General features: G+C 33.4%; 1 long non-coding RNA gene and 1 other non-coding gene across 3 annotated transcripts; one reads left to right on the forward strand and one right to left on the reverse strand.

Moving 5' to 3' along the window:
• Nucleotides 1-2,085: 2,085 nt before the first annotated feature.
• Nucleotides 2,086-14,763, forward strand: LOC117603326 (uncharacterized). 2 transcript variants are annotated; one of them, XR_004581198.2, is made up of 3 exons: nucleotides 2,086-2,167; nucleotides 3,607-3,718; nucleotides 13,691-14,763. It is a non-coding gene; the product is annotated as an uncharacterized LOC117603326 (long non-coding RNA). The 2 variants fall into 2 exon arrangements; XR_004581199.2 differs by lacking the exon at nucleotides 13,691-14,763 and adding an exon at nucleotides 3,903-4,417.
• A 106-nt stretch (nucleotides 14,764-14,869) lies between these two features.
• LOC117603607 (5S ribosomal RNA) lies at nucleotides 14,870-14,990 on the reverse strand. The gene has a single exon (XR_004581252.2). It is a non-coding gene; the product is annotated as a 5S ribosomal RNA (ribosomal RNA).
• Between the last annotated feature and the right edge of the window lie 846 nt (nucleotides 14,991-15,836).

Genomic DNA, 15,836 nt, shown 5'->3' on the forward strand with positions numbered 1-15,836 from the left:
ACTTGGCCGTTACTTTTTAAACCAATGACCATAAAAGGTGTTAGGTAATAGCCAAGTTTGAATAATTTATCCCTCCATGTAACTCTTCAAAAATTAAATAGCGTTCTTTTTACCTAATTTTCACAAAAGCTTTTTTCAGTATTACAAGAGGTATTTCTAAGCTAACGAACTTGGCCGTATTTAGTTTGATCTCACAACTTTTTACGGCCATAAGTACTTGGCTCCTGTTTACAGGATGTTTTTGTTGGGATTTCATCAATTTTTGTTGAGATTTCATCAATTATCAAGTATGCTAATTATAATTATTTTTGCAACATAACGTGAAAATATGGGGTAAACTTTACCTAGATTATGTAGATTTTACTCCTGGAAAATTTTGTTTTTTTTAACTATTTTTTCATCCCATTTTAGGCATAAGACTCGAAAATTGAATCTCCAATTTTCCCTTGAATTTTCAGTGTTATATATGTTATGCTACTATGTTCCATCCTACGTACTTATTTCGTAATGTTTTTTTCAATACAACCCCTTTAAGATGTAAAATTTCAAACTTTGATAATTATTCCTTTGATTGTTTGTTATGGTGGACCTATGTACCAAATTTCAAGCTTTTAGGTCAATGGGAAGTACCCAATCAGTCAGTCAGTAACTTTAGCGATTTTTAAGGTCCTATATCTCGGAACCTACTAATGTTGGAAGATTAATGTTTTGTCAATATTGAGACATGATAGCATTTAACAAGTGTACGAAATTACATTTCTCCATCTGCCTCCAGTGCCGAGCTATAAGCCCCTTAAAAACGGCTAAGTTGTTTCGTGTAAAAGAAGGTAGTGCGAGAACTTGGCTGGTGCACTACCTTGCACCTAGATTTTATGAGTGTTATATTATTTTCTAGAGAGAAGATCCATTTTAACCATTTTTTACACATTTTTTATTCATCATACAAAGCAGAAAATAATTTTGTTTATTAAAGTAGAGGGAATATTCATATTGATAAAATATTGCAATACCTTACAAAAAGTATCTTTTCTAAATTCTCATTATAGGTTTAGATAAAAAATGATAAAAAGCAACCTTTATTATTTTCTTTGCAATTCTGAGTAATTGTAATATATTCAAAACGACGAAAAGACGTCATTACGGCGTCAGACATCAGACGACAAAATTAGTACACTAATCTTTCCAGTCACTTAAAAAGTCTAAGTTGTTTGATCCAATTTTATGAAACTTATTTTTGAAACTTAGACGAATATTTTTAAAATCCACTGTATGTTGGTCACAATAAAACATTGCCGTGACTTATTTCATAATTTTGTTATAACTTTTTAGGAAAATATTTATGTACCTTTTTTATATAATATTTTTAACTATAGAATATACTGACGAACGTTGGCGTAATTAGATAGGGGTCAGGGTAGGCCAAACTTCTTAAAAATCTGGGTTGGTGCCTCTCTAAAAATGTGAACCTTCACCATTCTAAAATTTTTAACTTCCAAATTTCCAGAATTTCAAAATTTCAAAATTCCAACTTCACTACAGGTTAGAATTCCAAAATTCCAAAATTCTAAAAGTTTGATTCCGGAGTTCAGAAATGCAAAAATTTTGAAATTTCAAAATTTCTAATCTTAAAAATAGCAAAATTCAAACATTCCAGATTTCTAAAATTCTAAAATTTCAAAATTTTTTCAAAAGTGCACAGATACACGAAACATCCTGTATACTGCGCTACTTGCCATAAATTAATATTTTCTGTGCTTGTTTTCCGTCTCACTGTTATATTTTAATTTACCATAACTTTATGAATGTTTAACTACGTGTCTTGTATTGAAAAATGATATCATGATATTATAGTGATAATAACATTCCACTGTCTTCCGATCAAAACCAACACCTGTCAATGAACTGATTCAAATATTATAAATATAGATGCTTTTAGCTCCTCTTTCATTTAGGCGAGGAAATTTCCATGGAATTCTTTTTCCATCCACGACCTGCAACAGTTTCTGCTTTCAATGAAACACTACCACTAACAACGACGAATTTTCTGCCACAGCTAAATAAACACCAGTAGCAGTCTTATTGTCGACATAAACGTCGCTCGACTTTCGCGAACTGCAATCGTGTCTTCTGCACCGTGGAGATTACATTGAAAGTAGCTCCGTAAGCGGTAAGTGGCCACTTTCAATTGTAACGGCAGAAATCTCGCACAACTTTCCATTTCAATCTGGGATATTGTTCAGAAGAAGCTTCTTACGCTCCCTCCATATTGCCTGATATAACATCAGCGGTTCCCAAATTGAACGATATTTCGAACCACGCATGTCCATAACCCTACTTTTCCATACCACTGACAATGAGCCATATAAGAATAACCCACATATATTATATGTACAGAATGGCCTAAAAAAAGCTTTAGTTTTGAAAAATTCAGTATAAAAAGCTACAAGAGATATTCAATTCAAATAAATTGCATTTTATTCAGAAACGTTGAAAATTTAATGAATAAGATTTTCAAAGTGTTTTCCCTCAGTAACTACTATAAGTGGCGGAGCCTTGTTTAAAACAATTCAATCTGAAAGCAACATTATTTCTACTGGCCATTAAAAAGTGAGTAAAACATGTGTGAATACAAATCGACTTTTCCTCAATTTTTCAACTGGATGACTTCGGTGATTCTTTCTTTCTTTGAGGTGCTTTCATTGAGGATACCTTCACTTCATACACTGTATCCTTGACATAACCCCAGAGAAAGAAATCATTGATCGCTAAGCGATGATAAACACACGTTTTTTGAGGCTGTATGTAATCTTTGCAATCGCCATTTTAAAACTAAAAAAACATGAGTAAAAGAATTTCCAACTTAAGTTTACTTGTTTATCAAATAATGATTTTAATATCTATAAAAGTAAAGAGATGGCGCTGAAATCAAAACTGAAGCTCCTTTTTGGCCACCCTGTATGATTTGGCAACACTTTGTTTTATAGGACATAAAACTATTGACTTTTTGATTACCATTTAATAGCTTTTGATGTGTCGAATCCAAAAATGCTAGTCTTAACTTTAGGAATTCAGTGGTTTAAAATGTGTATGTATACGGGTGTTTCAGGTCAGGTAATACAACCAGGCGCGGCACAGAGCGCTTTTTGAGAAAACTGTAAAAAATGTTGGTGCATAAAAGTGTATTTTAAAATGTTTAAAAAGGCAAATTCCAAAATCGGACTCTGTACGCCGTTGTATAATTATACAAAGAATATTTTTGAAACAAAATTATGAGAAAATATTGCTTTTTCACTTCGAAATCTTTGAACTACAAAATCGCTAAATTTAAGCTCTTTTATATCAACATAGCTGCTTGAATCGCTCTGTCCTTTTTTTTGCATGCAGGACTGTCCGCAGCTTTTCAGTTTCTCCGCATGAGGCCTCCAAGATCAATTAGGAATCTGATCCCTAAATAATGAAAAGCCTTGGATCTTCGAAAGTCATACAGCAGACTTTTTTTATATTGTCAGATAAACGGCTTGATGTTCACACAGATTTTTAAGCGTTATAATATCTACCTCCCATTATATCCTTTGAAGATAATACACTTTTCCTTTCCTTTTTCAGGTGACAGCTTGAAAGTTTAAAAAATTTTCTGCCTTACAGCATCGTACGCGGCCATATAACAGTCTACTATAGTTACTCATGGTTACTTCTGGTCAAATAATTAGAACCACTTGTAAGTTTTCATATTTTTCAAATTTTCAGTAAACTTTGAAGGTTTGAACGTAATTTAATAATATTTTTTATTAATACTAAAATACATACGTACATTATTATACTATGTTTTCCCCCTTTTATATCCGAATTTGTATATATATAATTTCTCCTTCAAACCCGCATATGTATATTGTCATTTTAAGTACGGATCAAACGGACCGTACATCCATTTACGTCGGCCCCGCAGCATCCGTCTTCCAAGGGTTAAATAGTGACAAGTGCCCCAATTGTACAATTTTTTAAAGTTAGACATCATTCTAGATCGAATCGAACAGTGGATATTACAGCCATGGAATTTTTCCAAAATTCCTTCATTTACATATTAATAATAAAAAGAAACTGATTAATGTAAAATTTTTATTCTCCTACTTTAATTAATTTGTATGCAACTGGTCATTCAAGTTTTGTCAAACCAGTTGTTAAAAATGACCAATTTAGTCTATTTCAAATTATTATACAGTAGACTCTCGCTATATCGCCACTTGAGTAATTTGATGTTCACATGGAATTTTAAGCATATTAATGCCACGTGGCATTAAGGGTATACGTGGAAGGGTACCCTTCCATCGTCGTGATCTATGAAAATGATATAACGAGAGTCTACTGTACATTCTATAGTTATAAAACAAAAAGGATCTATGCAACAATTACTAAGGAAAATTTCATTTATTTTTATTCGTTAAGAATAAATGTATATTTAAATACATTAATTATAAAATCATGCATTTAAAATAAAAGGACGAATAATAAAAATCAATGTTTTTAATACATTTGGTTTAAGGAGTGAAATAGTGAAATTTGTTTAGAGGACATTACACAGTATCTCAATGTTTCTTTCTTATATTTTTTCTTTTCTTTCTATATTCTTTATTTATTAAGATCGTAAAATAGTGAGGTTATGCAATATTGTTTATAAGGTAGAGATGACCTTATAGAGTAAATTATTTATTTATCTGTATAAAATACTTTTCTAAGGTCATGAAAAGTCTGAGTGCCATCAGATGGTTAAACCTTTAGTTACTAACTGTACGTGACTATAGCTGTCCACCATTAAGTGGTCACTGTGTACCAAGTACCAAGGGTGACCTCAGTCACTCGGCATTAAACGCTTATTGTAAAAGGAAAAGTAATAAAACACTAACGAAAACAATTCAAAAGGACAAAGTAATTTAGAATAAAATACATAAAGTGAATAACTTTCATAAAGCAGATTTTATTTCTGACATAACTACAGTTGTTGGAGTATTAAAAATACTATCGAATGATGTAAACAAAAATATGTAATTTTTTTTTTATTTATCTCCATTTATTGTTACAGTTTGCCTTTTGAGCCATTAGAAACTAGTTATATGCTAGGTCATTCATGCATTTGGTCACTCATACTCGATTCGCAATTTCACATTAACGGAAAGCTTTAGTTTCCGAGATATTCGTGAAAAACTATTGTTACTACTTCATTGAATTCTACGTATGCCTACGTGTCTCTGGTGGTGTATGAGTCAACATGCAGTCGCCGATTCTCTACCGTTTCTATACACATATCGCGTCGACCGAAAATCAGTATGAATATAATATAATAACTATTGTTATTGCAAAATCCTATTCTTTAATGCTACTCTGCAAAGAATGCACCGATCGCGATGAAACTTTTCACATCTCGTAGATCTTTCCACGATGATCCTATTTGCAAAAATTTATATACCTTCTTACTGTTAATAACTATCGTTATTGCAATTAACCAATAAGAATGGTAACCCTCCTTACAGCATTCTACAAGTACTGCTCGTTCCACTAAAAAGTGTGAAATAAAATAATTTTTAACAAAAAATACAACCGACTTCAAAATGCGCTAAAAAGTGTAAAATAATTTATATTTCATTTATACAACTACGTAACAATTATTAATAAAACTTGCTGCATTAACAAAATGCGCTAAAAAGTATGAAATAATTTCTATTTCATTTATACCAATACTCCACAGCTATTAATAAAACGTATTTAATCGTTAAATAGTATACTAACGATAAATACATTTCAACCTTTTCAGAGGCGGCACAAAATTAAAAATACCCGAATATACGATGCTCCCAATAACGATTTGATTGCGGTATGGCAAACTTGGTAATTAATAAGTCGTAAGAAATAATCCGGAACGTTATAGGTACGGTTGAAAACATTTGTAATTGTAAGATTGTATTAGAAGATGACAGCACTTCTGATGTACATACATGTAGGTAATCCGCAATAGATATATTGATTCCCGTTGAATACTGTTAACTTGAAATTATTAAATGGATCATTCGGTAATCGGCGTGTCAGGGCCGGTTTTAGCAATATTGGCGCCCTGGGCAAGATTATCGTGGCATCCATTCAGGGGTTCAAAATTTTTAAGAAAAAAACAAGGTAATAATATGAAACGATGAATCTGTAGTTAGATTGTAAAAATTGTTAAACTATATAACAGCTTTACTAATCTAAACGGATATAGATGAATAAACTAGGGACACCGGGCTGCAGCGCCCCCTACAGATCTAGCGTCCTGGACGATTGCCCCCCCCCCCCCAACGCCGGCCCTGCGGCGTGTCATAAGTTGCCAACCCCTCAACTAGGATCTTCCGAGTAGAAGAAATTTTTTAATTTTGTTAAAATTCGAAATTTGCAAAATTCTTCGTTTACGAACAGCTTATTGTCATCTGCTAACAAAATCTGTTTGATGTTTTCATTTGAAATGAACTGTTTTGTAGATATGCTCACCACAAAGGATGTCAGAAAAAGGATCTTTTAAGTTCAACTATATTTGCTGTATTTTTTAATATTTTTTAATGAAAAAATTTGTAGAGTAAGTTAATTACTTGCGCTTTTAAATGGTATATTATTTTTAACATAAAAATGACTTCAAGTCGTACAAAAAAATTGTCAAACATCACCTTTTTCTCTTATGCTAACTAGGCATAACCCCTAAAGCTATGCTGGTAAAAAAGACTAAACATTCATGTGTAGGTCAAATCTGTCACAGGGCAATATAACGAGAATCTACTGTATAGGGTATACCATTTATCTCGGAAACCGTGCGCGCGCGAACTCATGATTGTGGCAGCAGCGCTAAAATTCGATAGATGCGCCCTCTGCAAATCATTGCTGAAAATATAATGTCATGTAGAGAGCTGTGGGGAGCGATGTAAAAATCCCTAGAGTTAAGTTGGTAATTGACCGAACTCTGGTCCGAGATTCAATTCGGGATACGAGTATGCACGACGAGCAGTGGAACTTCGAGTCGGCTCGGCTCAGTTCGGCAAAACTCGGGCGCGATCGGCAGAGAGGCAAACATACTTGTATCCCGAATTGAATCTCGGATCAGAGTATCGCCGATTATGTCAAACGTTGCGCTGTTGCCACATTCGTGAGTTCACGTGCGCACGGGTTCCGAGATACAGTAAAAGCTGGATATATGCAACAAACATTGGGACACAGACGTTGCATATATCCAGCCGAGGTGTCGATTCTGGGCATTTAAACGTTGCATATATCCAGCCAAGGTGTCGATTCTGCGTCCGTACACATCGTTTGCATTCAGCCGCGATACCTATTCTACGTTCGTACACAACATGCGACGTGTTGCATGTTGCATGTTGCGTGTTTGATGTATCTTTGGTGTACGGCCTGCCTTATGTTTGGTATCATTTTAATCAGAAAAATCTCACAAATGCGTTAGTAAAAGTTTCATTAAGAAAAAGTTAAAAATAAAAAAATTTTATCGTTCAATTAGTATTAGTCACACCGATATTACGGTCGGATCATATTACACGGTTTCCTCGTCGAGCGGCTCGGTTCGCCTAGGGGGATCCCCCGAAGTGGAGGGGATAGCGATGTTGCATATATCCAGCCAAACTTTTGTTGCATATATCCAGCTTTTACTGTAAATGGTAGACGCTGTATACTTTCGAGAACCTGACCCGAACCGATCCAATATTTTTGGGCTCTCGCACACCTCTACAGTTCTCATATTAACAATTCTTTGTATCATCAATAGTTACAGAATAAAGAAATTGTAAGCACCTCCGCACGGACACCTTGGATATGTATAATAAGTCTGATGAATTTTATTAAACCCATACACCCATTTAGGTGTCATTGTAGTGAAAGGGTTGAAATGCTGTCATTATCCAGTAGGATACATTGAATTAATGCAAACGTAGAAGAGTCGTCGATTTTCCAAGGAACACGATAATAAAGTAAAGTATTTAAAAGAAGTAGCAGTTGTGAGGATAATTGCTTAATTACTGCCTCGTTACCGCGCTGCAGCTTCTCTCGAGCGTCCAATTAAACTCTATGCCGAACTTTCATCGCCTTGATGCCCGGCCCGATGTACAAAGGCTAACAAACACGTACTCTAAAAACTGGTAACCATCCTGTTAAGCTTGTAAGCGTTAACAACGATAGTTCAACTGAAGAGCGTAGGGAACACCAGTTTCCGCTTCGATACCCGACCTTAATTATTCCTTATAATCGCGTGGTAAATTTAATGCTTTAATTAATTCGTTGCTGTGACGTCATCGGGTGTTGAAACGCTTGTTAATGTTCCTTTTGATCCTGCGTTCTTGTGGTTAAACATATTAACTTTTTTTATCGGAACAAACAAGGTAGAATGTATGTACATATAAAAATTTATGAGCAAATTTGCGATGAAAGATAAAACCACTGTCACGTTTTGTAATATTTATCAAACGTGTTTAACATTTCTCTGGTTATACATCTCGGTGCGATGTGTCTGAAGATTTATGGCTGCACGCGTTAACAGGTTTTGTAGGGACATCCAAATCAAGTTTGAGAGGTTAAATGCCATACATAGTAGAAACTGATAGATTTCATTTATTCAAAATCTTTGTGCAAAAAATTGCTGGTTTTCGAACATGTTTTTTTTTAAACACGTATCAATCATCGAAGCTTCGTTGCTTTGCAGTAAATGTAGTTCATATCATAATCATCCTCACATATTTAATTTAAAAAAAAATATCTGATTTTAATTTTAGATTAGCCTATCTTGAAAATTCCTATCCAACGTGTAGTGTAGTATAATACATAATGAGTAAATACATCACGAAGAGCGCAATGTACGGACGTGTACTAAATGGGGCGCACTAGGGAGCACTAATAGTTAATTTCATAATTTGAAAATTTGGCAATTTAAAATCTTTGTTGCTACTTCTACGTTTTCAAATTACTATGTTTCTAAATTTGAAGATTTGAAATTTCTATATTCCCAATTTTGGAAGTTAAATATTTTTAACTTCGAAAATTTAATATTTCTAAATTGAAATATTTGAAATTACTATGCTTCTAAATTCAGAAATTTCGATGTTTTTAAATTTGCAAATTTGAAAGTTGGAAAATTCTAAGATCTGAAATTTCTATACTTCTATCCTTGTAAATTTGAAAATTTGAAAGTTGGAAAATGTGAAGATTTGACATTTTTATATTTTCAGGTTTGAAAATTTAATATTTCTAAAATTGAAAATTGAAAAATTTATAAATTTAAAAACTCGAAAATAATGTTCCTGTACGTGCAAAATTCTAAAAGCAGTGACTTTAAAAGTATACATAAGAATATATCCTTAAATCATTAGCGATTAAAAGTATTAAGGTAAGATATCTACAAAATACGTCAGTCAAAACAACATGCCAAAAAAGTAAGGACAAATGCACTAACTGGTACTAAATGACATTCCAATGATAGCACGTTTCCGAATTCAGAGCTGTTTATAAATATTTGTTAAATAAACGAGACGACAAGCACTTTAAATCGAGATTATAAGTCTTGGATAAAAATAAAATTCATATCACTTATTGACATGTTTGGTGGTTTTTTACAGATGTTTACTTTAAACTTCATTCAATTGTAAGATTGACAAAAAACTATTTAGGATAATTTAACACAATCTTTCAACATTTTAATAGAAAATATTTAAATTCTTAGGAATGTTGATATTATGAAAATAGAATTCCATTTCCTTGTAATTAATAATAAGAAGGTGTTCAATTTCTGACAATTACCTATATCGCTTATAATCATTAAATTATTATTAAGTCATTAAGCATGAAACTTGATAAATTGTATATAAACTTGTTAATTTTTTTTTTGGCAAGCAAAAATAATTTATTATCAGTCATCGTAAAACAGGTTTTGATAAAATTCAAAATTCAAAAACTTGTTTTGTTGAAATGCGGTACGGAACGAGAAATAAACATCAAAGTTCACATTTCAACATTTGTCAAGTTTCGTAATTAATGACCCAATAATAAATAAAATTAAGAAACACGGAAAAAAGACATTTTATTAAATATGTAGCATACTGTACCTATGGTAAGCACATAAAGAAAAATAATTAATTTTACTGTAGCAACCCAACATTGAACTAACACAGTAGAAGCTGGATATATGCAACGAAAGTTTGGCTGGATATATGCAACATCGCTATCCCCTCCACTTGGGGGGATCCCCTTCAGCGAACTGAACCGCTCGACGAGGAAACCGTGTAATATGATCCGACCGTAATATCGGCGTGACTAATACTAATTGAACGATAAAACTTTTTTATTTCTAACTTTTTCTTAATGAAACTTTTACTAACGCATTTGTGAGATTTTTCTGATTAAAATGATACCAAACATAAGGCAGACCGTACACCAAAGATGCCTCAAACACGCAACATGCAACATGCAACACGTCGCATGTTGTGTACGAACGTAGAATAGGTATCGCGGCTGAATACAAACGATGTGTACGGACGCATCGACCAATCGACACCTCGACTGGATATATGCAACGTCTGGGTCCCAATGTTTGTGCATATATCCAGCTTTTACTGTAGTAAAGGTATATATGTGGGCGTTGAGTGAAGGGGGCGAGAGGGTTTCGTCTCCCCGGACGCCTTTAGTTCGGGCCGGGGACCGCTAGGTGGCGGAGAGATCGGCGGCAGTGTTCTCGCAAGCGGTCGCCCCGCATGCAGTTCGAATATACAGAGTGTCCCAGAACTCGTGTTGGTCCCGTGAAGGGATGGTAATTGGGGTGATTTTGAACAACTTTTTCCTTTGCAAAATAGTTATTAAGGAAAAACACTGACCAATCCGAGCACAAATAGCGCGCGGGCTCAGGGACGGCAGCGTCTGCTACGAAAGCGGGGTTTGACGTAGATCGCGAACAAACGGCTCGGCACCCCGTTGGCATAGCACAATAAAAAAATTGCAGTGGTTGAACATTTTTAGTTGTTGTTTAAAATAATGAATACGAATCGCTAGAGCGCTATATGCGCTCGGATTGGTCAGTGTTTTTCCTTAATAATTCAAAAACGAAGCTTCAAACAACTTTTCTGCAAAGGAAAAAGTTATTCAGAATCACCCCAGCTACCACCCCTTCACGGGACCAACACGAGTTCTGGGACACCCTGTATAGAAGTTCCGAATTGCGGTATGGTACGTGTCTGAGGCAAGGATCATTTGTTGTCAGCCCCACTGACGAGTCTGATCCCGAGACGAAAACGCATTTTTCCACCGGTATTCTACATATATGATTAAACTAACAAATCAATCTTTAAAAAAGTTGGTCAATTTTCTAAAGCATGGAGTAAACAAAAAAGAGTCCAAGTAAACATCGCTACAAAAAATCATTAACGGACTGTGGATAATTTATGTATTCGTGACAAATGGAAATATTTGAAATATATGTTAAACATGAGCTAAAAATAAAGAAGTAAAATAAAATATTCTGAACGTAAAAAATATTTCAAATTAGTGTTACAAAATAAATACTTTTCAATGTATTTTTAGAAAATGTATATTTGCATAAATATCCGCTACCTAATCATTAATTTTGCAGGTATATATCATTTTCAACTATGTTTCTGTAGTACAATAACAGACTTTATTGTCTGATTGTAAAGAAAAATGACAAGTGAAAATAAACAAGGTTCTAAATGCTAAAATTAAATTTCTGAGGAAAACAATTTTTTGTTCACCAACCTGTTATTTTATTTTTTTCATTTACTAGAAATGCTTAAAACTGTATGAATAATTGTAATAACATCTTCATTCACATTTACTGACATTGACTTTTATATAAACTTCCATTTCAGGAAAAATAATTTTCTTTTAAATGGCACTTACAGCTTTTCTTTCTTTCCCTTTTTCAAATACAATGCCATTCATCAGCAATAAACAAAAGAAATTACAATTTAAAAAAAAGATCCTAAAAAAGATTCAAATAGCAATTACAGTACTCTACGCGCTTGATAATTTTCCGCGTTTCGTAGACTGGAGGTAAGCACTTCCAAATAATAGGGAATTATCGAACACCAATGGCATACTTGCCTTCTCCACTGTTTCTTTTGTTTCTATGGCGCACTTATACATTCACCGACTATCTAGGTAAAAGAGCCGAGTTCATGCGCTTGTTTAAACGGAGAATTATATGGCGGGAAATTATCAAGCATCTACTGTACTTCTATGTATAGTATCTGCTGAAATTATATAATTGCTGAATGACATATTTTTTTCTACTGATAACACAATAAAGTCTGTTATTTTCTTTCAAAGTTATAGTTAGAAATGTTTTCCAACTCCAAAATGAATTATTTCTATACGTATTATATTTCTATGTGCATTACCCTTCATAAACAAATATATTTCTTTCACAGTTCATAGATAAATTGAGTAGTTTTAGGCTTTCAAAATAATCTAATAAAAATTCTGGCATACTATCAACATTGTTATAACATTTTACGGATTTTTTTTATAAGCATACAAAATCACTTCGTTTTTAAGTTTTTGATTTTTTTTATAGCTTGGGGTTTCAATTTAAAAATCCATAAAAATCTACTAAAATTCTATAATATGTGCCCCATAAATAGAAATGACTTTGATTTTTTTTCAGAATTTTTCATATTCTAATTGTAGAATAAGAGAAATTGACCAAAAAGGTGATTTTCTATTTTCGTTCATCCGCCCCCGACTAGATAGAGGGCTGCAACTTGGTACAATTTGTATATTTGGACCCCAGAACCGGAGCGTATTAAGTCACTTTTTAAACTTTAAGAAGAGCAAATCAAAGGTGCGAAAGCCTTATAATTTTGGAATCGCTAGAGACACGTGCGTAATTTTTTTAACGCAAATAAAGAATGTATCGTTTTATTGCTTAAAAGTAAAATCTCGTACTGGATATTGACGCTTTTTGAAATAAACAAATGATACTGTCTGGCTTTGACGATGGATTTAATATTTCAATGACGTATCAACATATTTTGACATGATACTGTATGATTCCAATTTTGTATCTTCTCTTGTGTGATTTAATATCATAAGCCTGCACAAACTGTTATATAGCTCTGATGTATCTTTTGAAGCAGGTATCAAGTCCAGAATTATTTTAACCTAACATTGGACTTGAAATTATTTGGCCCTGAAATTTTTTATGGACTGTTTGGCTTGGAACAAGATATGGATTTAATATTATTTTTACGCTGTTATATTAAAAACTAAACGACTTAAAATTTTATCAGCAGCAAGAGTACAAAATTTTATACAGGAAACATGTAAAATGTCTTTTTTTTTTTTTTCAAAAAATTGTACTTAATACACTGTGGTTCTGAAGTCCAGATACACATAAATAATTATGCACACTTGTATACAGCTAAGCAGACCTAATATTATTTTTACACTACTATATAAAAAACTAAACGATTTAGAAGAATTATTTAGAAAATAATTTTTATCATCAGGAAGAGTGAAAAATTTGTTACAGGAAACACGTAAAACGTAATTTTTTTCAAAAAAGTGGACCCAATACACTCTGGCTCTGAGGTCTAAATATAGATAATTATGTATACTTGTGTATAGCTAAGCAAGCTTTGATGCAAAACAAGATGAAATATTGTTGCAGGCAATAACTCTTCGCTTACGGACAACAGCATCTGCCCGAAGAGTTAACGCAAACAATGACCGTCAAACTAGCCGCCAATTTGTGCTCGAACAAATGTCACAGCCCTTGTGACGTCAAACGGCTGCTTCTGCGTTCAAGTATCACGAAAGGGGACTGAATTTAGAGCAATTTGCTACATCACGAAAAAAATGCGTTCAGTCAGAGAGAGGATTCGGTGGTGGCTCGGCGACAGGCACACTTGAAAATAGAATCGCGTACTCGAAACTCTTCAAGGCCTTGGGCAGGAAGCCGAGAAGAGGCCAATGGATTTTCGTGGCCAGGGCTACGGCATCCGGTTGCTCAATGTTTTTATCGTACACATGAACGCGTGTACAGTACACGTTGTAGAAGCAACGAGGACTTTCGCTTTCGAAAGCTGCGCCACTTATCGATTGACTTTCTTCTCTTCCGCTGTCGTTTGTTTTCTGGACAGAATCTGTTATTGTTACACAAAAAATTTTTATACTTCGACAGACACAGATTTTACAAGATTTATGATATTTCTAATTTTAAGCTCTTTTTTATTTAATAGCTAAGGAGGAATCATTCATAAAATTGTTTTTAATTTTTAACACCTTGACTGCTACGGTGAAAATGAGCATTTGTTGTGAGACGTATTAAAGCTTTAATTATTAAGAATGGGAATAGTTAATTTTCAAATTTTTAATTTCAAGCATTCTACTTGCTATTTTACATGATTTGTATAATAGCGATATTATTTAAAATAATGTTTCTCTATTGTCTTCTTTTAATTATTCAGGCATGTGTATGTAATTTGCGGTGCCGGTCACCCTATGGCATCCAACGCGTTGATTATAATTCATATTGCATATCATTAAATCAATAACATGCAATTATTTTACTCACCAGCAACTTTGAATCAACTCGCTCTCGCGCTCGCTTGTGTTACATATATTCTAGCAATGAGTTTCGATAGTCTTTTGTTTTACGCATTTATGCGCGGCGTTCAAATTTGGGAAACTTTAAAATTTCCAACCTCATATATGGAGGGCCAACTATCGTATACACTGTAATCAAACTGTATTCGTTGATTTGTATAATAAAATTATTTAAAATTAAATGGAAGAGAGTTTTATCGACTACGGCTGTTAATTTTTTTTTTAATTCGAGAAAAAAAAGAACTAACAGCACGCGGAGTTCCCAAGCGGTCACCCATCCAAGTACTATCCACGCCGAACTTAGCTTGACTTCGGTGATCGGACGAGAACCGGTAGTGGTCCTAAGTCGTATGGCCGTTAGTTAAAAGTAGAGAGTTTACTAGAGGAGAAAACTGTTATAGACCGAAGAAATATGTATACAATATAATTAAAAATGTAATTATTTGTACATATCCGTGATATTCTCTTACATAATCTACTACGATTGCATAAATATGTGGTTAATACAACTGTATTTCCGAAAATTTGTCAAATGCAATTCGACTGAATTTTTTGCAAATAGCCTCATTTTACATAAAAAGAATGTTTGCGAGAAGGATTTTTGAGAAGAATCACGAATTTTTGCCGATAATGTCAACGCGCTACTATTACCCGTGTCTACCCCCTTAACCCTCGAACAGCGGACCATGGAGAGGAGCCACAATTTTAATTTACTTTTGTATTTCATATTATTTCCATTTCATAAATATTAGATAATTAAATTTTACATAAATACTTAGTAATGCTATGTAAAATATTTGAAATTTAGAAAACTTTTGTAATACACTTCTTTCCCAGGTGTTCTAAACGCGTGCTTATTTTGCTTAGTTGATCTAGCATTGCACTTGCGTTGTTTAAATACTTACAATTCTTGTAAAACGTTTCTATGCTGTACTTACTTCAACAAACATATCGTCAGTATCAAATTTTGTGACTCTTCTTGAATGGTTATACGTTGAATAGTTTTTTAATTTTACTTTGGATATTTTCAGGTATTCGCATTAATTTCAAATCAAGAATAGTTCAAAATTTGTATACAAAATACTAAAATGAAGATATCAAAATTTTAATTTCTAAAATGTAAGTACTATGAAGTACTCAAATCGTGAGTTGCATCAATTTCTTATGAATAAAAGGAATAAGGTAAATGTCGCCAACCGCAAGAAATT

Source organism: Osmia lignaria, chromosome 4, assembly GCF_051020975.1.
Source record: "Osmia lignaria lignaria isolate PbOS001 chromosome 4, iyOsmLign1, whole genome shotgun sequence".
In the NCBI taxonomy this organism is placed as follows: Eukaryota; Metazoa; Arthropoda; class Insecta; order Hymenoptera; family Megachilidae; genus Osmia; species Osmia lignaria.